This window comes from Coturnix japonica, chromosome 7 (assembly GCF_054131305.1).
Source record: "Coturnix japonica strain WE chromosome 7, WE-NBRP24, whole genome shotgun sequence".
Taxonomy (NCBI): Eukaryota; Metazoa; Chordata; class Aves; order Galliformes; family Phasianidae; genus Coturnix; species Coturnix japonica.
The window spans coordinates 28,345,063-28,366,590 of record NC_140669.1 but is presented as its reverse complement, the minus strand read 5'-3'; the positions used below and the strand labels follow the sequence as shown (position 1 = coordinate 28,366,590).

The 21,528-nt window shown below is 37.1% G+C and overlaps 1 long non-coding RNA gene across 3 annotated transcripts in view; it reads right to left on the bottom strand.

Annotated features, from left to right (window-relative positions):
* Positions 1 to 21,313, bottom strand: part of LOC107316438 (uncharacterized) — a 99,167-nt gene extending 77,854 nt beyond the window's left edge. For 2 of the 3 annotated variants that reach the window (XR_014948407.1, XR_004308043.2), the window contains exons 1-2: positions 21,213 to 21,313; positions 1 to 96 (exon numbers count right to left, since the gene is read on the bottom strand). This is a non-coding gene — a long non-coding RNA (uncharacterized LOC107316438). Of the gene's footprint in view, positions 100 to 21,212 lie in introns of those variants that run through there. The other variant, XR_014948406.1, reaches the window with a different exon arrangement.
* Between the last annotated feature and the right edge of the window lie 215 nt (positions 21,314 to 21,528).

Here is a 21,528-nt window from a genome sequence, read left to right as displayed (position 1 = left end):
CATAGCCTTTAGTTAGCCAGGCTTTGTTCCTTTGGTACCCTTCACAGTATGTTTATGGTTAAAACTGAGCCTGAACTCCCCTCTTCCTCTCAGGCTCTGAAAAACAACCAACAAAACAAACAAATGAATGAATAAATAAATGAATATTCTCCAGGCAAAAGACAAATTCAGAACAGTTTCTAAAGAAAATCCAGAAATTAAAACATTTGGATCTAACCAGGCTCCCTCTAACTGTTACCAAAGCCATATGAATTTCAAAACCCAAAGAGCAAAGAGAAAACATGGTAATGAAAGAAATTAAAATTACAGGACTTCATAATAACTCATATACCTCTAGCATAAGATGTAACAGCCATCTCTATTTACCAAGAATTCATTACGTGATATTAACACTAAAGAGCTGTGTACAAATCTGCCAGGATTTATTACACTGTATAGACACAATGAAAAAAATCTCAACCTCCTTGCAGTTCATCATGCCTCTTAATGCAGACAGCATTACTGGCATACTTCAAAAAATTCTAAATCACAACGTATTGCTTTTGTGCTATTGTTAAGTGTATAAAGGGTTTTTAAGAAAACTGTTGCAAGACGCAAAAAGCTTCTTCCCAGAAAGGAAACCATACAGTCAGAACATTGCTTTTTGAAAGAAGATAGTTATGAATAATAAGACGAGAACTTTCAGAACATACTGCATCAATCAAGTTCTGCACGATTAATTATGTTTTATAACATCATTAGTTTTGTCTGCACAACATAGCTCAAATTTCTGAGAGACAACATTTCTTCCCCAAAGGACAAAAATCCTCAGCATAAGTTCTTGGTAAACTACTACAACTCTGAAGAGAACATCCAAGAAGTAAAAATTTATTTTCTGGAGTAGGACTCGAGGTCACAGAAGGTAACGTCTGCAAAGCTGGCAATTCTCCTACTGTGGCAAAGAAAGATTTTACACGAGCGTAGAAGCTATGAGGCATAATGAGTTTTATGTCTAAGTACTGAAATCATTATTCCATCTGGTTGGAAGCCAGCTTACTTCTTTGTCCTTTTCAGTCCTCAGATGGGAATGTATCCATTTCTTATGGCTATATCTTCAGATATCAAGTTACTTTTTCATTTGCACTGTACATATCATAATGAACTATTATTTCCTCATTGGAAGTCAACAGCCAGTGAATTATTACAAAAATTAATTGTAAGTAAGGCTGAACTTCAAAAGGCACAGAGCTCACTGGTCCCACAAACCAATACAAGATTCAGAAATGGTTACAGTGGTTCATATAGCAATGATCAGTCCGGAATTCCATAGTGATACTGTGAAGAAAATGATAAGCTTAAATAAAGGTCAGAGGTTGCACAGACAATACATAAACAACAAAATAAGAGATGCATAGAAAATACAAAAAAAAAAAAAGAAAAAAAAAAGAGAGAGAGAGAGAGAAAAGAGAGTTAGAAAGGAGATAGGGATTAGTTACTTCAACTAAGAAAAAGCCAGATGTGATACTGGAAATGTGAGACTGATGTCACTAACAGCATCTCCCTAAGACGAGGCTATAAGCAAGACAGTCTCACAATGAAGTCCTCAATTTTCTGAAATAATTTTGCTTCTCTTCATGTGAGACAGTATAACCACACAAGAAGTGTGGTCAGGTTGACTAATATGCATTCAAGATACTTGTGAAACTAAATTCCTTTTTAATGAGAAGTCATATGATTAAGTCTTCTATAAATCTGTAGTTAAACCAACTCTGTTTAAATAATTCCATTGGAATTCACAAAAAAATATAATATAAAACAAGAAACATTTTTCTTAATATTCATAGGGAGTTGATACTAACTTGAAGAAAATATGTAGAATGGTAAAAAAAACACACTTCGAATGGCAAAATGTTCCATTTAGGTGTAATATTCCTACCCTTGAAAGAAAGTGAAATAATACACGTGATTAGTCATGATGCCCAAGTTTTTTTTTTTCTTTATTTCCCAGTCCATCCCATCCATTCACATGCATCCTTGTTTCTCCCCTCTCAATGCAATACAATGCAAAGATAAAGCCAGCCACTAAAATTACATAATAAGGAAAATGCACTTCTACGTATTACCGCCTTTTCACTTTGAATGTGTACTATTCCTGGCAATGGATAGATCTGGTATATTCAAAACACACAGCTCTGTTTGTATCAAATACAGGCACCAGCATTCAGTTCTAATATTTCTTAGTATGAGATTCCAACCACAATTTACTAATTAAAAAAGACATAAGATTTTAACAAGATGCATTACTGTTCTTTGTATTTGTTACTTAAATTTTGACTAAGTGTCACCATAAATTTGAGAATAAAAATTCGTAAACATAAAGGCCAAATCCACTGATGATCTAAACTTGAATTTGTAAGCATATTTTACACTACTAGGATCACAGTAACCTATTCAACATCTTCCAAATAAGATATATTTGTTCATGTTCTAAAACTATTACTAAAATGATCGCTCTAGTGGTTCTGATTAGATCGAGACAACCACTGAATTCCCTCACTGGGCCCTACCCAGACAAATTAACAGCTGGTTTACAACAACAAGGACTGACAGACATTCCAGGGGAACAAGCATGCATTCAATTAAAGTATCCTTCCTGCACAGTAACACAGTCTTCAAAACTAATGATTCTAAGCCTCATTTTTATATGATATCTAAAATAATAGGAAAAAAAAAAACCACATATCAAATTGAAACAAATGTGTAAATAAAGACCAACAATGGAACTTACAATAATAATTACTCTAAGATAACTTCACAAAAATAAAAGTTTGATAGTTAAAACTGAATGTATTTTGTTTACACATATAAATTTGCCAAAAAATATACCCAGACATTCCCAAGCTAGTTTATTTCTTAACTAGCCTACAGAAAGCACTTCTAATTTTTGTCTCCCTGGCAATTCAGTTGGCTTTTAACTACAAGATGATTACATTATTTTTAACCATAAGCATGAAATGGAAAAGCAAAACCATTTTGAAAGTAGAAAATCTTTATGCTGATAAAAAAATATCAAACATATCTTATTTACCATAGATACTGTTTGCTCTGTTCTAGTTTACAGTTTCTTTGGTACAACTGGGAAGTTGCTCCACAGGAATCATAACTATCAGCTTTGCAAAACAACTACAAAAAAAAAAAAAAAAAAAAAAAAAAAAAAATCACCAATAAAACCATCCACCAAATACATATTGAAAAACTTACCTGAGTTTTGAATAAAACAAACCCATAATACCAAAAGAAACAACTTCCAGCCTTAAAACTACATAATTATAAGAAAAACGGCCAATCACAGCATGAATTTCTAACTAACCATCAGACACAAGCAATGAGTCAGCTGCAGGAGCACAAGTGAAGGTAATTAAACTGTGCTCCCAGAACGGGTGGAGCTGGACTCCACCTCTCCCAGATCCCATTCGAGGGCTAAGGTAGCTTTTACCTCTGGATGTTGCTTCTTTATGGTGTTTTTGTGCGGAGTACTTATCTTGAAGGCTTCAGAGTGGATGAGTGCTTTTTCTTTCTTTCTTTCTTTTTTCTTTTTTTTTTTTAAACATACAATACCATACTTATATTATTTCTACCATATAGTAGCTTTTAATTACCTATAACAACAAGTGATAAAACAGTACAAATTCCATCCACTTAAAGAATGAATTGCAGGAGTAGACCGCAATGACCCATTTCCAGACAAGAATTAATGTGATCTTAGTGGTTTTAATTTATTGTTTTTCACACCAGAGTAGTTAATTAATAATTTGTTTCATTTCCCACATTAGTTAGTTGTGGAATAAAAGCAGCAGAGACTCTAGAAAATATAATAGATAAAACTACAGAGTGAACGCACCTGAATTTTAAAGTAATCATAAGCAGAATTCATAGTTTTTTTTGACATTAGTAGATTTATAGAAATCTCTACTTGGTAACATGGAGGGAAGAAGACCCTTCAAGCAGCTCAGTTAAATGTGCAATTTTATCCTTTGAGCATGGAATCCTTTCTGTTCCTTTTCAGCCTGAAGTACATGGAAAGCCTCCTCATGAGGTTTTTCCTTTCTCTGTGTATGAGTCCCTCACAACAAAATAAGTAGCTTCTTTCCTATCACTCATTGTTCCATGCTTTCAGGGTTAGGAGATAGTTTTGCATCCGAGGGCATAGCTTTAATTAGTACTTCTTTTTACAATACAACTCTACAGCAACTTTACAAAACTGGGTGGGGTTTGATCAGATAGGATTCATTTTTAAAGAAGTGTTTCATTTTGAGAAAAGCTCTAGGGCATATAAAACACCTTCTCAAACAATTGCAGATAATGTGGGCCTGTGATTATTTAAATCATAAGTGACTTATTTAAATGAAAGTTTTGTTTTCCTGACATTCATACAAACCTTAAGTCACTTACTTAGACAGAAAGAACCAAAAGCTGGCACTAAAATTTGTACTTAAACAAAAATACAATCTAGAGATATTGCAAAGAGAGATGCTGGTTTAAATATTTTATCTTATGACTTAAATATCTGTGCCCATAGTTTCATAACTGTGTTTCTCATTTAAGTAACAGATCTCTTTTAAAATCATTTAAATTAAAATGGAAGTAAGTTCTCTCTTCTTTGGTTTACATTTTTCTGAATTTCAACTGTTTGTTAAAACAGTCACTCTTGCAGTTGAAGAAACAGGTCAAGCCAAAAGTTACTGAGCATCCACTGCAACAGACTGATTTTTGATGACTTCATTCTCTGGGTATTTGGTCAAATTAATATCGCTACTGTGTTCCTTTTTTTAATAACTTTTTTTCTGTGTAGTTAGATGCAGAATCATAATTTATTCATGGCATACTTAAAAGACCTTGCTCGCATTACAAGATATCTGCTCTAGAATCTTGTCAGCATAAAAACTCCCAAACCAAGCCAACTTTGTTTGTGCTTGTGAATGTGAAGTTGCATTAGGAAATCAAACCAGAAAGACACTGTGTGACTTGATATCTTGTGCAATAAGTGGTACACCCTGTGGGTTTTTTGCATTTACAGATTCACTCTTGCTATGCTAGGCTTAAACAAACAAATAGCTTGAAAATGTTGAAGTTACAAGGAACAGCATATGCTAGGTCTATAGCATTTGTCAATGGTAAAATCTGCTTTGGAAAAAAAAAAAAAAAAAGTAATATTATAACTAAAATGACTGACATTATTAAGACAATGGTTTTTTGAAAGAAATATGGAAAGAAATCTGATTCCAGTAATTGTTAGGAATAATCTTCAATGCAATAAATGACAAAGAAGTCAGTTGACAATTACTGCTATAAGAGCAAAATAAAGATGGCTGCCTTTTTAAGCCAATTTTCCATGAATTGCCTTTTACAGGGAGTATAAATCAATAAAGCTAAATATAAAAGTATAAATCAATAAAGCTAATACAGAGTTTAGTACAAATGCCATTTAAAACTGGCTGGTTTGATTAAATTACATCATATAAAACAAAGAATGGGTTGGGTTTGGAGGGACCTTCAAGACTGGATAAAAGCAACCCCCATCCTTGGGCACAGTTGCATCTTTTCTGTGTTGGGAGCCCTAGGCCTGAATGAAATACTTCAGGTGGAGCCTCACGAGGACAGAGCAAGCGAGGGCACTCACTTTCCTCTCCCAGCTGGCCACCCCTCTATTGAAGCAGTGCAGAATACTGTTGGCCATTAAGGCTGCAAGCACAATTCTGGCTCATGTTCACTAATTTCATCCATAAGGACCCACAAGTTTTTCTCTGTAGAGCTGCTCTCTAAGTTATTTTCCAGTTTGTATGTATAGTTGGATTAGTCCTATATCTAGTGCAGCATCTCTCATTTGGCCTTGTTGAACATCATTAGGTTCATGTGTGCCCAGTACTCAAGCTTGTTCAGGGCCCTTTGGCATGATTTTCTTCTGTTCTATCACTCAGCTTGATATCATCTCCTAACTTGGTAGAGGTGCACTCCATTCCAGTGTCACTGATAAAGATGCTAAAAAGCACATTTAATCCTGGTATCCTTAGCAATCATCTTTAATTTTTAATTTACAACACAAAATTTCCTCAAAAACAGCCAAGGAGGATGTGGGAAAACTATGTGACTTCATTCGTTTTAGAACATATCGTTTCAATAAACAGCACAAATACACTGAAATGATTTGGGTCAAAGAACAAGCAGAGAGTAGTACCTGAGGAAGATGATAACCTCTGCTATCTGCAATTGCTTCAGATACAGCTGCAGGTACTTGCCTCAGGTCAGCTGACAGTCACTTCTCACCATTCTCTTATCTCTGCCCCTAAGTCCCTTCAGGGATGCTCATAGTGCTCTATCTTTCTCTTAGCAGAGTGCTAAGAAAATTCGTATATTTTTGTCTTAGTACTGTAAATCATCTACTTGTTGTCAGCCCTTATGAATGTCTTAGTGAAAGTAGAAATAAGTGGCAAATCTGCACAGTGTTGAGAACGTAGATACAAAGTTCTCAAACAGGTCACTAGGGGTGTATGGAGAAAACACGTATGAAGAATCCCATTCTGAAGCAGTCAGCCATACAGAATCAAATACTTGGAACTAAAAACATGACATGCACTCAATGTCTGCTGCCATAGGAGACTCACGCTCTTCAAAGAAGGGCAATTTTCAGCTTGCAGAACTACACTCCTAATTCTCAGTAAAAGTAAACATGAAAAACACATTTGTTGTACTTCCAATGTGCTGCAAACTGTGTTTTGCTGAAAAACAGTTCCAAAACATGGAGCATGAACTGCACTGTTTTCCACACTTTTTAGAAAATAAATGTATCAGAAGGAAACAGAATCCACAGGTAAGCATAGTGAGCTATAACAATGCTTTTTCTTTGTACATTTGGTACAAATATTTCAAGGTTCTTCATAAATGCAGCCTCAAAGACAAACAAATCTCATGGCAAAGTTTGCCAGCACTAACTTTAGACCAAATCTGTTCACTTTAGCAATTAGCAGTGACTTTTTTTCTAAGACACTCCAGATGTGCATATGTCTGCAGGGAAGAAAACAGGGGCAAATGCCATTCATGCCTGTTTTTGATCCTGGAAATTCACAATACAAAAGATTATTAAGAAAACAGTTTGTGTGGACTGTTTCAAAATGCAATTAGCAAATTTTGAATTTTATTTGTATTTTCAAGCTCCTTTGAAAAATTAACCAAAGCTTGAACAGATAATGTTAAAGCAACCAGTAAGGAAAACTACATTTTTGTTCTGTTCATCTATCTCATATGTTAGAATAGAGACATAAATTATTCCCTGTTTTATCTTAATATAGCTGTAGTATACAGCTACAGCTTATTTTATATGATAAGCATTATCTTGATACCAGTTGTTATTAGTTTGCTGGAAAAGGCTCACAGTTCTTATTTGCTCCTTAGCTTAAGATAAAACAGTAAAAAGGGAGAAGGGGTACAACCTTAAATTCACTAAATGCTGCAGATATGCTCTCCTTTACAGTATTCCAGAAGCACATTTTAATTGGACACCATCGGTAAATTAAAGGGACATTTTAAGATACTTAGTGATACTAATATATGAACTTTACGTTGGTATAGAAAAAGCAAATTAAATAAGCTATTAAAATATTCTACTTGCAGTTATGTTTAAAAACTCAATTGGGAAAAAAAAGATACATGTGAAGAAACAATGAAAACTGGCAGTTTAGAAATTACTTTCTGGTCATGTGTTGGCAATCAATAGCTTGTTCTTAAAAACTGCTTCAACCTCTTATGAAGTATAATGCAATAAGTTTAAGTGAAAGACACCCAAATTCAAGCAGTCCAGCTGGCTTCCTTCCATATTTCTGACTTTACCCCAGGGATTATAAGGAACAGCTGCTTGAGCAGTGAAAGCTCTACTAGCAGCCAAAAGCTTCCAACAGTAAAAAGCCTCCTCATCTCTATTCTGTCCTGACACAAACAGTTGTTGGCAGCTGTGTTAGACCGGGGAGAAGAAAGAAGACAAAAACTCACAGAGAGAAGCAGGTGTTGATGTAACTGTAATGTTGATTCCTGCTTCAGAAGGATGCGTAGAGGGAAAGAAAATGTGTCCCTGAGCCAGGGGAGATGGAAGCAATATCTAGGTTAACCATTCACTGTGTGAGATTCAATCATCTTCATTTAAATGGTTTCGTGGCTTAATCATATCCATGTTTAGTCTGAAAAGAACTCACTGAAGTGTCTTTCATGGTTGTAATCCAGATTCCATTTTTGTGTCACACATTGTGTCAAGCATTGCAACCTTGCAGAAAAATGAGCACTAGTGAGAGCACCAACCTTTGAAATCTATTCCATAATACTCTTTATTTCAGATTTGCAGGACTAAGACTAATCTGAATCTAATAAAAGAATATTCATACGGGTCTCATCTGCTATATAAATGCATCAGAAATTTACACTATGCTTTATCTTTACAGAGGTATTACCAATCTGCTTGAATTTCCACTGTATGCAAAATTGAGGGCTCTAAAAACAGAAAGCGTAACTGTACTAATCACGATACAACTAATATTCACTTGCCTTGCATCCAAATATCAGTATACTAAAACAGTGTAAATAACAGCTGTAGGTAGGTATTCTCCAATACTGTTGAACCAACAGGGATTTCACCAGTAGGTCTAAAAGTAGGGCACCATCACCATCAGGCCAAAATGTAGCACGGTGTCCTTAGTGCTAATATGCACCATAAAGTAATAATAGCTTTTAAGAATAGGAAAGGACTTAAAATACTCAAGAAGTTTGTTGTTAAATAGTGAAATCACTGAGGTCAGTCTTCTAAGCAGTCACATTGCAGCACTGTAATTCTGTACATGCAAACATTCACCTGCAACAGCACTACCAGAGACACATTAAGAGCAAATATAGAATATATAGACTAGTCCTTAGTAAAACAGTTAAAAGAGTAGCTAAATGCAAATAGCTTGACTAATCCCACTAAATGCTTAACTTTCTTTCCACTTTTTAAGTCCTCTGTTCACTAGGAAGTTGAACATAGACACTTAATAATAATAAAAAACAAAAGAGTTGGAAGAAAGGCTGGACTGAGTCTCTAATGGTGGTCCGAAATGCTTTTCAATCTACAGTAGCTGCAAACTACCAAAATGACAACAGTACGTTTTTGTGAGGAAGTTGAAAGGGAAGTTGTTGTAAGAATTGAGGGCAGAGACATTTAAAGATCTTATTTTGATTTCTATTTCTTGCTTCTTTGCTTTTTTTGGAAATTCTCCCAGGACATTTCGGGTTGGTCTCTTTACACTTCCTCAATTGGTCTGTGGGGATTTCTAAAATCCAGGCTACAAATAAAGACATGTACTTTATGATCACATCTAACACTGGGCAGTAGTAATTTGAAGGAAAATTTGATGTGCTCGTATTAGTCAGAATCACATAAATTACAGAGGCCGGCATAGCAGTTTCGGTGGGCTGAAAAACAATAAAAGCTCTGCAGAAAGTATATAGATGCTTCTCGCAACTTTTCATGCCTTTATGTAGAGCTCTGACTTTGTACTTTGACAACTAAACAGCAAGCCTATTAATTCTACCCATTCCTTCTTATTTCCCAAAGCTGTGTTTAAACAGAGAAGGCTAAACTGGTAAGAGACCAAGTAAAGTCACTAAGCTTTTCTATAGCTGGCAATGAGAAAATCTGGAGTTGCTAAGTTTTTTAAGACATTAGTTTCAACAAAATGCAAAAGCTTAAAAACCTTCTGTGTTCTGCTCCTGGAACAAATGGGCTAACTTGCTGTCTTGGCCACTTAATTCCTTCCTTATCAGTCCATATGCCAGATATCCTTTCTCTTACACACAGATTACTAACTCATGTGCTCCATGTGGCATGAGAATGGAGATCCTAAGTGATCCATTACTACTAGGAAATGGCACTGGCAGCAGTAAAGCTGTGTCTTATTGACTAACCTATATATTTCTGTTTGGATTATAATGACCTACATTCAGTTTAATACTTAGAGCTTTGATACAAAAGCTGTGATGAGTTCCATGTTTAAATGTAGCAAAACAACTACGTACAAGCCTACAGCAACTTTACTTTTTCTGAAAATTCATTTTCACACTTCGTAGCCATATCATATTTTGTTGTTCTTCATAAAAAAAGCAGCTCTTTCAGTTGCATCCTTTAGGCAGATTTACAGTCCAGCATGAAGTATCCCACAATTGGAGCTTTAGACAGGAAGGAAAAGCTCTTTCCTTTCTGTGTCTGGTAATTAAAACTGAGTCTTCAAAGCCAGCCCAGCTTTTTCAACTTGTTTTGAACTCTGCTTAGCACTACAAGCGCCCCAGTCTCCAGTAAAAGTGCCTATGCTTCATCACAAAAGGAACTAATATATATAAAATACATTCAGTACATACTAATTTGTCAAATACCTTAGGAAAATGTTTCTGTTCCCAAAAGAAGAAGGATTGAAAGGAAGCTATTCTGACTGTAAACAGGAGCTTATCATATCCCACTTCCTTCTGAATTGTGTAGGGATTTTTCTTTGCGTGGATACTTGATTTATGGTACCAGCCAAAGCTCAGCAGCTAACAAAATTGAATCATGCAAGCATCAGAGCTTCCTCTCCAAGATTTTAACTCCATTTTCACTATGGCCTACAGTGTTAGTGTAGCAAGTATCTGAAAAAAAAAAATAAAAAAAATTAAATTAAAAATCAAATTGTTCTATGGGGAAAATTAAGATTATCACAGCATTCAAGCCTACTTTCACGAGGAAGACATTCACTTCCCACATTTGGAGGGTACGCCTTTACAGTCAACAGCAACAAGCTACAGAAGCAGCAGCTCTAGTCCTTTTCTCGCTCATATTCTATTTTAGAAAGGAAGATCTGGCTTACACTGGTGTATGTAACATCTGAACTTAAAACTCACACAGGCGTTAAGACATCTTTAACTCAGTCATCTGTAATTGTGTCAGATAAAAAGCACAGATGGTGATACTGGATTCAAAATTTCTGGGCTAACAATAATGAGCTGTTTGGTGATTTTTCTTAAAACTTAAATGGAAAAGATCATTTTACCAACACTTATTTAAAGAAAAAAATGAAAAAAGAAATCATACTACAGCTACTATATTGCCGCCTGAGCTGTACTGAACATGACATGCCAGGCTACAGCAAAACTTGTTCTTTCCGATGTTTTGTATAATATGTTGAGACCCATTTTTGACAAAGGTCTCAACGAGTTCAGCTGTACATAGAGGCAGCTGCTCGGTCTGCACATTTTCAAAAGCCTTTGTGCACTTCTCAAATGGAGTTTTTCAAGTGTTGAGTAGATTTCATTTGAGTCAGGCTGTGTTTTTTTCAGTTGTGAATTTTAGCTACCATTAATTGCAATGACATTTAATAAACACAGGGCTGAAGTGTCTCTCCTACGAAGAAAGGCTGGGGGAGCTGGGTTTGTTCAGCTTGGAGAAGAAGAATCTTCAGGAAGACCACAATGTAGCCATCAAGTATTTAAAGGGAGCTTATACACAGAAGGGGCACTAAATTGTTGCACATTCTGATAGTGATAAGATGAGGAGAAGCTATTTTAACCTAAATGAAGGGAGATTTGAATCAGGGATTAGAAATAAACATATTATCTTAGTGCTGGTAAGGCACTGGCACTGCTGCCCAGAGAAACTGTGGATGCTCCATTGCTGGAGGTGTTTGAGGCCAGGTTGGATGGTGCTCTGGGCAGCCTGAGCTGGTGGGTAGCAACCCTGCCCACAGCAGGAGGGGTGGAACCCTATGTGCTTGAAGACTCCATCCAACCCAAGCCATTCTATTTCTGTATGGAAGTTCTGTTTTACAGTAACTATCAGCAGTTGTTAATTTTTCTAACAATTTCTTACAAACATCTTTTTGAAAGGGGATATCCTGAATGCTCATCTGACTCTTTTTTAAAAGTATTTCAGCTTACAATACAATTAAATATAAATATATATATGTTGTATATACCTAAATATGAATATATAATATAAATATACCTAAATACTTGAAAACAGTAGACCTTCAGCTCATATATACCCTCATTAAACTTAATATGTTCTGAACCCAGCTTATTCCATAACACCCCAGCTACTGTTAATGTTCCCTAGGAAAGAATTTAAAACATTGTGTATTCACTGGTACACTGAACTGTACTTCAGTAGATGCTATCGCTTCAAAAAATCTGTGCACCACACCATATTTGGTTAGCAAGAAAAAGTTCATCAAATAGATTACATCAGAGAGTACCTTTGTTTCTAAGTATCTGTCATAATCTGGCAAAGCTGAATCATATCTACACTAAGATAGTCAGAATCTTAAATCTTAATGATTTTTTATAATACATTTTGAAGATATTTTGAAACTAAATGGTTGCTCAAGCTGAGGGGAGATCATCAAGACAAGAACACAGAGGCAGAAGTAAAGAACAAAAAAATTATTACTAAGTCAAAGTTATCAAAGGTCTTGAGAAGACCTAACAGAAAGATTAATTAAGAGATCAGAAAGCTTTTGAAGAAAACAAACAAACAAACAAACAAAAAACAAACAAACAAAAAAAAACAAAATGGGCATACTTCAGTAGCAAGGAGTCAAGGTGTATTATTACACACACAGCAAACCATAGTTGGGGAAGACCAGCTAGAATGAACAGATGATGTAGTAAAACAATTTCTATCCTTTAGCATCTGGTCTATAGAATGCAGCTGAAGAATGGTTCTGAAAGGTATTATTTGAGAGGCTAAAAGCAAAACAAATCTTAAGTACAAACGCAGACTCTCTTGGACCTTTCTTGGCAAATACAACCTACAGAATTCTTTTAGTTCCCATTTGCTTGCTTTCTTTTGTGCTTTATCATTCAAGCAGAAGCCACAAATGTGTTCAGAAAGTGTTTGCAAACATGAGTTCTATAGAATAAAGCTACAACTAACAAAAATGTAGTATTGGTCACAGTTCAGAAAAGATTATGTTGAAGTTGAACAAACCTGACAAGGTATTACTCGTTGTCAGTTAAAAGTCCTTCAGGATCTACCTCTCATGAGAACCCTCTTAAAAGTGAGATGGGGACATAGCTCTCAAGTCAGATAAAGTTACAAAAAAATTGAACTGTTTCACCTGAGAAATTGAGATAAACTCTTCAAACGCACAGCAGCTAGAACATAAGGAAAGTGCAATGTCTTCAGCAGCAGCCTCCTCTAAAAAGAACTAAACCAACATCTCTGGCCTCAAGAGAACTATGTGCATTCTCCTCTTCAATGTTACACATTTTACTTACAGTAATGGCAGTAGAAATACCCTGTTTTACTTTTATACTTTTACTCAGTGATATTCATATTATATTCTAAACCTCTGTTGGTTTATTTAACCACAGGATAACACTGCTTTCATGTCAATAGAAATTCAATGGGTATCTGTATTCTAAACTAAATATTTAATTGTGATGCTATCAGGCTATTTTGTTCATTGGTCAAATTATATCACAAACAAATCTCGCCTGAAATTAACAAGACTCCATGATGCAAGAGAAGCTCTGCCTGTACACAAACCACAGAAAGGCAACTTGAAAACAATAGCTACAAAAGAAAAGCAACAGCTGACAGCCTCCATCTGGTCTCTTACCACACCCACCTGTCTGGGATAAACACACTATTCATATCACAGAGTAACAATCTCCAACAGAGAAAGTCATTCTTCAAGATTTGCAGATGGCATTTAGGCCCATTTCCGACTGAAATACACGTTCACCTTGAAAGATATACAAAGTAAATTCCTACTTAACTTTCAGAGTTGTTCGTTTCTTAACAGTTGATGTATGTAAGACTGTAAGTAAAACTAGTAGATACATTTAAAAGATGTTCCCAAGATAATTCTTTTATGCTCAGGCTACCTAGTGTTTTATGACACCTGCTCCTCTGAGCTTATGAAGTAACTCCTTAGCAGGAAAAGGTAAGTCATTTGAACAGCTGAAGAACATTGCAAAGAGTTTACAAGACAAAGACTGTGACCTACAAGAAGTTTTTTTTTTATTATTACCAGCTGTTTTTAAGATCTATATAAATCTAACAGAATATTTTAAACTCTCACACATGCAATAAAGAACTAGGATTTCCCTGCTTGATAAAGCAAAAGATACAAAATATCATGCTTGATGCTGTAAACAGAAGTTTAAAAACAGAAATGTTTCCTTCTGTCTGAGTCCTGTTTGTAACCCCTGTCAAAATAAGGTTTCCTTATTGTTGTTCACATCTTTCAGCTAGGGACCAAGATCAGAACAAGTAAGCTAAGTGGAGGTAAATGAGGTTGCAGTTTACAGTTCACAGGGAAAAGGTTGTGCCTGCTCTCATATTTTGAGAGTCTTAGTCACAAGAAAGATGTTCTGATTAAACTGCATGTTTGGGCTGCTTCCTTAAGAAAAACCACTGTTGAGACATTTCTCAGTGGCGAATCAACTACAAATGTAAGGAAAAGTATTTCCAAACAAGAGGAGAAAAGAGAGAAGTCCTCAGTTCACTGAGAGAAATAGGGCCTAATAGCTACAGTATCTCATGGGATGCCAGCTATGGGTCTGCATCACATTCAAGTTAAAAGAAAAACACGTAATATCTTAAATATAAAACACCATAACTATCATAAGCAAGTACTGGATCAATTCATTCAAGTGTGGGAAAAAGAGAAGTGTGGGAAAAACCACATGGGAGGCACAATGAAGCCTGTGCTGACCTTTATTCAGAGTTCCCAAGAGTAAATACGAAGTGAACTATAGCTTACATTGTGTCAAGTTCTTATGATACTCTACATTTGATGTGTGAACTCTGTTGTACTCAGTAACAACAGTAAAAAAAACAAGTGAGGGTACAAACTCTCCTTAAATATTCAGTAACTACAAACCAAAATTACTTAAGTGTAAGGCATATTTTGCCAGCAGCGTAGTGCCCAAGAGGTTTTTTCTCACTCTCTGTCTCTTTCCCTTTCTTTGATCAGGATATTCAAGTGAAGATTAAAGTCAACAGACCTGAGAGAAAAAAAGCTGCAATCATTTCCAGAGAAAGGGAGAAACTGGGCCGCCATACTACTGTTCTTCATAAGGACTGCATATAGTTTCCTGATATTTGTACACATATCAGCAATGTGTCAATATTTTTTTCTTGTGGTTGCATTAGTTGAAGCTGTATTTCTCAATGAACACATGCAGCAGCATGTGTTCAAAATCACTTCTTCCCCGAAAATGCTGCATTTATAAGCACTCTCTTATTTTAGCTCTAAGAAAACTCATGTAAAAAAATGATCTTAGAAGACTGAAACATGAAGGCATGAAAGAGAAAAGGCATTGCCATAGCATTGTAAACCCTCTCAGCTGTGTGTTGAAGTTCTAAAGTCTTGAATTGCTGCCAGATGCACAACATTTCAAATCCATTTATTGCTGCATGATGAGATTTTCATGAATATCCAAGCCTCATAGATGCCTACAGACAGATAATGCAGACCACATAACACAATAAAAGTACAGAACGTTAATGCAGACATGCAAGAAAGGGTGTGTATTTTTTTTTAAGAATTAATGGTTTTCAAACAAATAACTTAAAATCAGTTCTCTAAGAATAAGAAGGAGCAAGGTGGTTAAGGTTTCTGCACAAGACTGAATGCAGAAATTTCTATAATCTTTCTTGCATCACAATAATTTACCAGTAACTGAAACAAAGCCTTTCCAGTCATCTAACATTTATGAACCTCTTTAAATCTGGAAAAGCCTTCCTGAATCTATTTTATCACCAAACATGAAACACATAATCTTTTGAGTCACATCCTCTTCTGCCCTAAGAAGGGGAGGCTTAACCATTTCAGTAACCCTGTGTATGGTGGCTTTTTTTTCCACAAGCATTGCCAAAAATGCACTCCTCATCCTGGATCTGTGTGCTCAGAAGTGAATAAATGAGCCAAGAATGTACACAATCCCCTAACCTGTCACGTTCTTAGCGATTATCCAGAAAAAATGACCCTATTGTTGTACTACTACTGTCTCCCATGGCTTTTTACATATGAGTATTTTGAAAAAGGGAATGATATTTGTCTCTCCAGCACAAAATCAGAGAACAGCATTTACACAGTACACTGATAGCTAATAACAACCATAAATACGCAGCTATGCTTCTGTTAGTGGTTTCAGTGTATGCTGAGTTTGACTTGCCAACTAATCTAAAAGAGATATGGGAAGCCAAATTCAAGCCATGAAAGATCATGAAACCACAATGAATGGTCTATACTTAACTATCAGGGAGCTGTGAAGCATTTCACAATACAGTAGCAGGACACGGGGAAATGGTTTTAAGTTAAAAGAGGGAAGATTTAGGTTGGATGTTAGGGGGAAGTTCTTCACTAGGAGAGTGGTTAGGCCCTGGAACAGGCTGCCCAGGGAGGTTGTGGATGCCCCGTCCTTGGAGGTGTTCAAGACCAGGTTGGACGGGGCCCTGGGCAACCTGATCTAGTAAAGGTGTATGTTTGGTGGCCCTGCCAGGCAGGGGGGTTGGAACTACATGATCCTTGAGGTCCCTTCCAACCCGGGTCATTCTGTGATTCTGTTTCATTTACTTTAGCCTGGTTAGCTGATGCCTTAGATTCACTTTCCTATGGTTCTCTAAAGATACAAAATATCCTATGCAGAAACCTGTCTCATACTCTAGGAATTTAAGACTGGATCTAGGAATAAAGACTGGATGTTGTGTTGAGGGACATGGTTTAGTGGGAGCTATTAGTAATAGGTGTGCGGTTGGACTGGATAATCTTTTAGGTCTTTTCCAACCTTGGTGATTCTATGATTCTGTGAATTTCACTGCTTAACAACTTGACCATATAGAAAAATCTATCTACCTATGCAAAGTTGTACATCATGGCTTTTACAATTACATATGTGCCATCAAAGCACAAAACAAGAAACAATATGAAAATAGTTTTCTGAGTAACTACCCAGCGTTTTGAACTAACTATTCCAATAATTCTGAAGACCAATATTTAAACAACACAATCAAATAAGAAGCCACACAAGGAGGGCTTCTTTTGTTGACCTACACGCATATACAAAATCCCTCCCCTCCCAGGAGTGGAATATCAGCTTTTAAAAACCGAAAAGAACTTGAGCTCCCTCTTGTGACAGACGGTCAGAAAACAGTTTCACGATGGAAGCTGCCTCAAATTGAGAGCACTTCAGTCCAATGAAGTTTCCTTAGAAAGGTTATAACTCAGAATGAAATTCCTTAGATTCAAGTGTTACCTGATGCTAACCATATTTGATGGGATACACGTGTTTTTTAAGATACTCTCATAGCAGTAACACAAAAAGAGACACAATGCCCTGTGATGAGTATGTTCTTATAGCATAAATACAAACGATATTATGAGTCAGGGAAGAATGTCTTCAAATCACGTCTTTGGAAAACAACATTTGCTGCAACAGAGCAGATTGTCCTGTTTCTGTAATTAAATCAATAAAATACATTTGATGAACCACTTGAATTTCCAGACAAGTTACTACCATGCTGACAGTCTCAGAAGTGACAGAAGGTAGTCTCATAGCAGATGTGTGAATTACTGTTCTGGTTTGTCTCAACTATCACCTGCCTGCGTCATACACAGGAATAATTTAATCACAGAAGCAAACACATGGAAATTAAACAGAGCAAAGATTTGCTGCTTTGTGGCTTCAGCACAATTATCAAATAAAAGAACTGAGACTCCTGAGAACTGCCTACAAGTAAACTATGAAAATCCTTATAGTGACTAACAGGATGAAATGAACCTCTTTGGAAATCATTTACCTGCAACCTCGCTGATGCATTTGTATAATACCAAAGAAACTCAGCATATGTTAATAGTTTCCATTAAGTGTCATTACAATGTAAGAATTTTAATCACTTTGGTTGAACTATAGATTCAAATTTGCTTCCCTCCAAGATAAAAAGAGCCATTGTACAAGCACAATACATCATCAACGATTGGAAATTAAAGCCATGAAAAATGAAAAAGCTTCTATCTAAGGATGCCAAGAGCAAAACTATTAACCACAGAATAGAAATAAAGATCACAAATTTGGAAATATTACAGGTCACATCAGAAACAAAACGACAGAAATACGGTAGTAGAAAATAAGACCGGAAGAAAATATTGCAAATACAACACCTAATTTATCAAACTAATACTGAAAATCCCAGTGACTGACACAGGGGCTGAGATCAATTGAGGTGATCATTAATAACACAAGAGGCAGGACAAAACACAACCTCAGCAAAACTGCAGATGATACAAAACCAGGAGAGGTGGTTGATGGATCAGTTGGTTGTACTGCCAATGGCTGGGGAAAGGCAGACAGGAATGACAAGTTCAACAAAGGGAAATGCAGACTCCTGCAGCTGAGGAAGAATAATCCCATGAGTCACCAGTAGATGCTGACTGTGTGAAATACCTTGAGTGCCCTGGTGAACAGGCAGAACATGGGACAGCGGGTGGGCCTTGTAGCAAAGGTGATCAACAGCATCCTCTGCTGCTTTAGGATGAGCATTACCAACAGATCAAGCAAGTTAAGTATTTGGCACAGTTTAAGCCTGACTAAACACAGCTGGAGTGCTGTGTTCAGCTCGGCTTTCCACAGATGAACACACTCATGTCACTCCAGAAAAGTGCCATAATGATAATAAATGGATTAGAGCACATGTCATACAAGAAGAGGCTGAAAAAGCTGGAAATGATTAGCTTCACCTATTCGTTTCTATAAATATCTCACGGAGGGTTGTCATGGTTTAATAATTTTGTAATTTTACTATCAGTATTTCACATCATAACATCATATAAAGCATTAATAATTTTACTGAATCTGCAACTTACAGAAGAAGACTACATCTCCCAGAAAACAACACGGTCAGAGATAGATCATGGGACCTGGACACTATATTATCTCTGACGCAGGCTAGACTGATGGTCTTTCGAGTTCTGGCATTCAGGGGAGAGTGTGGGAGCCTTCACCGTTTTGCCTAGATTCACAGAAGGCCTCTCGGTTTCGGGACTCGTTCTCTCTCCTATTTTGCTTGATTCGTTAGCTCAATTTTCAATTATATTGTATTATATTGTGTTATCCTGTACTTCGATATAGTATTTAGTAGATAAGTGTGCCTCCTTAGATCGTTGCCGCTGTTTTCTTTTCCTAATTAACTTTTTTCTTTTCGGCCTGGGGCCCCTGCGGGGCCCATGGCTCCCTGTCACGGACACAGGTGGATTTTCGTTTAAACCGTTGACAAGGATGACTAAATAAAACAGTGCCAGACGCCCCTTAGTGGTGCCCAATGAAATAATGAAAGGCCATAGACACAGACTGAAATCCAGGAAATACCTTGTAACAAGTAGAAATATTTTATTTTCATTTTACTATGAGAGCAGTAAAAGATGCTTTCCAGAGAGACTGGGGGATCTCCATCCCAAAAGATAATCCAAACTCAACTGCACAAGGGACTTCTTTGCCATATGATTATTTCTAATATGATCATTGGAAGAAATCAACCACCAGTCAACTAGTAATTATGACAAAGCTGGACAGGAAAGCAAACCCTGTGTCACTATCAATACATACTGACAACTGAAGAAATATGTCATTGCCATTATTAAGCAAGATATTTTAGTATACAGTGATATAACTGAAATCCCCCTCCTTAGGGGCAGAGTCAGTCTAAACAGATGAGGCAGGGAAGAGGAGAAAGGAAATACTATTGTTAGAAAACTGAGGTACTGAGCAATTGTGCTCAAGGCCACTCAGGAAGTTTTTAGAAAAGCCAGGATCATTAGAATCTCTAGAAGTCCATCAATGCAACACAAGGTCACCTTGCTTTTTAAGCCTTAAAATAGATTTCTTACCTCTAATTCAGTATCTCCGACAGGAAACATCTTCTGCTTGCAGGATTTGCAGGAGATTTTCCTAGATCCAATAATTCTCTTTGATTCTCACAATAACAATTTTTCAGCATAGTCACCATTGTCAGTTCTAATTTCTTTCCAGAAATTAGAGGGACAGCATTTCATACTACTTCATGTAGTTTTAACTCTGAAAATGGGATGCTTTCTACCTAAGTAAGAAATGCAGATTTATCACCGTCTTAGGAGGCGAGAGCTAAAACTGTGTTTTCCTCTTGAAAACTGAAAAGAGAATCGAGCTCCAGCGTTCAAAACTGCATTGTGTTAGAAGGGAAATAATCCACTGCTGTCTGGACTCTTCATGGTAACAGCTTAGAGACGAAGATGGATGATGCCACATATACATACTTCTATCAACGTCAATGACAGTTCCAAAAGATTTTACATACTGACAGAAAAGAAGAAGCTTTTTCTGTTAAAATACAATAAAATGAAATAAAAGGCACTCGCTGTCTCGAAAAACACTGGGAAAAGCACCCTATTACATAAGAGTTATTTGTAAAGACTATTCATACAGCTGGATCCCACCATATAAAGAATTCTCACACTATGGATACACTATTTGAGATGCTAGGTATGCTGGCAAAAATCTGTACAAGCTGGTCTGCTTAAAAGATGGAGCAAACAGTGTCACTTGGCCCTTTGTAAGCGCAGGAGAAGGCCTGAAAGCACTTCTGCAAACCAAAAGGCGAATCAGCGTTAGACTGGCCTCTGGGACAGGAGCTATTGAAAAGTGAACCATCACCTCGTAAGACCAAAACGACATTCAATATATCTTGTAACGGATTGGCTCAGATCTGCAAAAGGGAATGATCTGTCACATGGGATATGTAATAACCAATTTTAACTACATCGTCATTTGGCTACAAGAACTCTCCGTACTGTGACTTGTGAAAGATGCGTGTTTAAACTGTGCAACGAGGCTGCTGAACCACAACACGTACTGAAGCAGATTCTTCCTGAAGCCTGCTCATTAAACAAGTTCACAGAACCCTGATATGTGGTCATAGCTATAAACTCACACAGACCTACAGTGAGTCACGGGGACCAACACATCCCACACAGGCAAAAGCACCAGCGGGAACTGCAACTGAAAGCAGAAGTCTATTTACCCACTAAATCATATCCCTCAATAAAACACCTTGACCACCCCCAGAGACAGAAAACAGCCCCATGTAGCCCGTTCCAGTGCATTATCACTCCCAAGGCCGTTCCCTCTGGTCCTATAGCTGTTACCTGGCAGCAGCAGCCCATCTCCGCCCCGTTCGCCGCTTCCTTCCAGCTCGTCGTTGGGAGGGAGCGGAAAGTTCTCCCCCTGGCGGCTGCCACACAAATAGCCCCGAACGACAGCGGGGCTGCAATCAGCAAAACGAAACAAAACAGGGGAGATTGGAGAAAAGCAGCAGCGAGCACGGAGGATGAGGCAGACTGCAGCTGCGGGGACGAGGTGATGCCGGCAGGTGGCTCTGCAGCCCATAGCAGCCGGCTGCTGCCGGGGGGGAAAGCGGCTGAATAGGGAGAGATGAGGCAAGAGGGGGACCAGCCTCTTGTA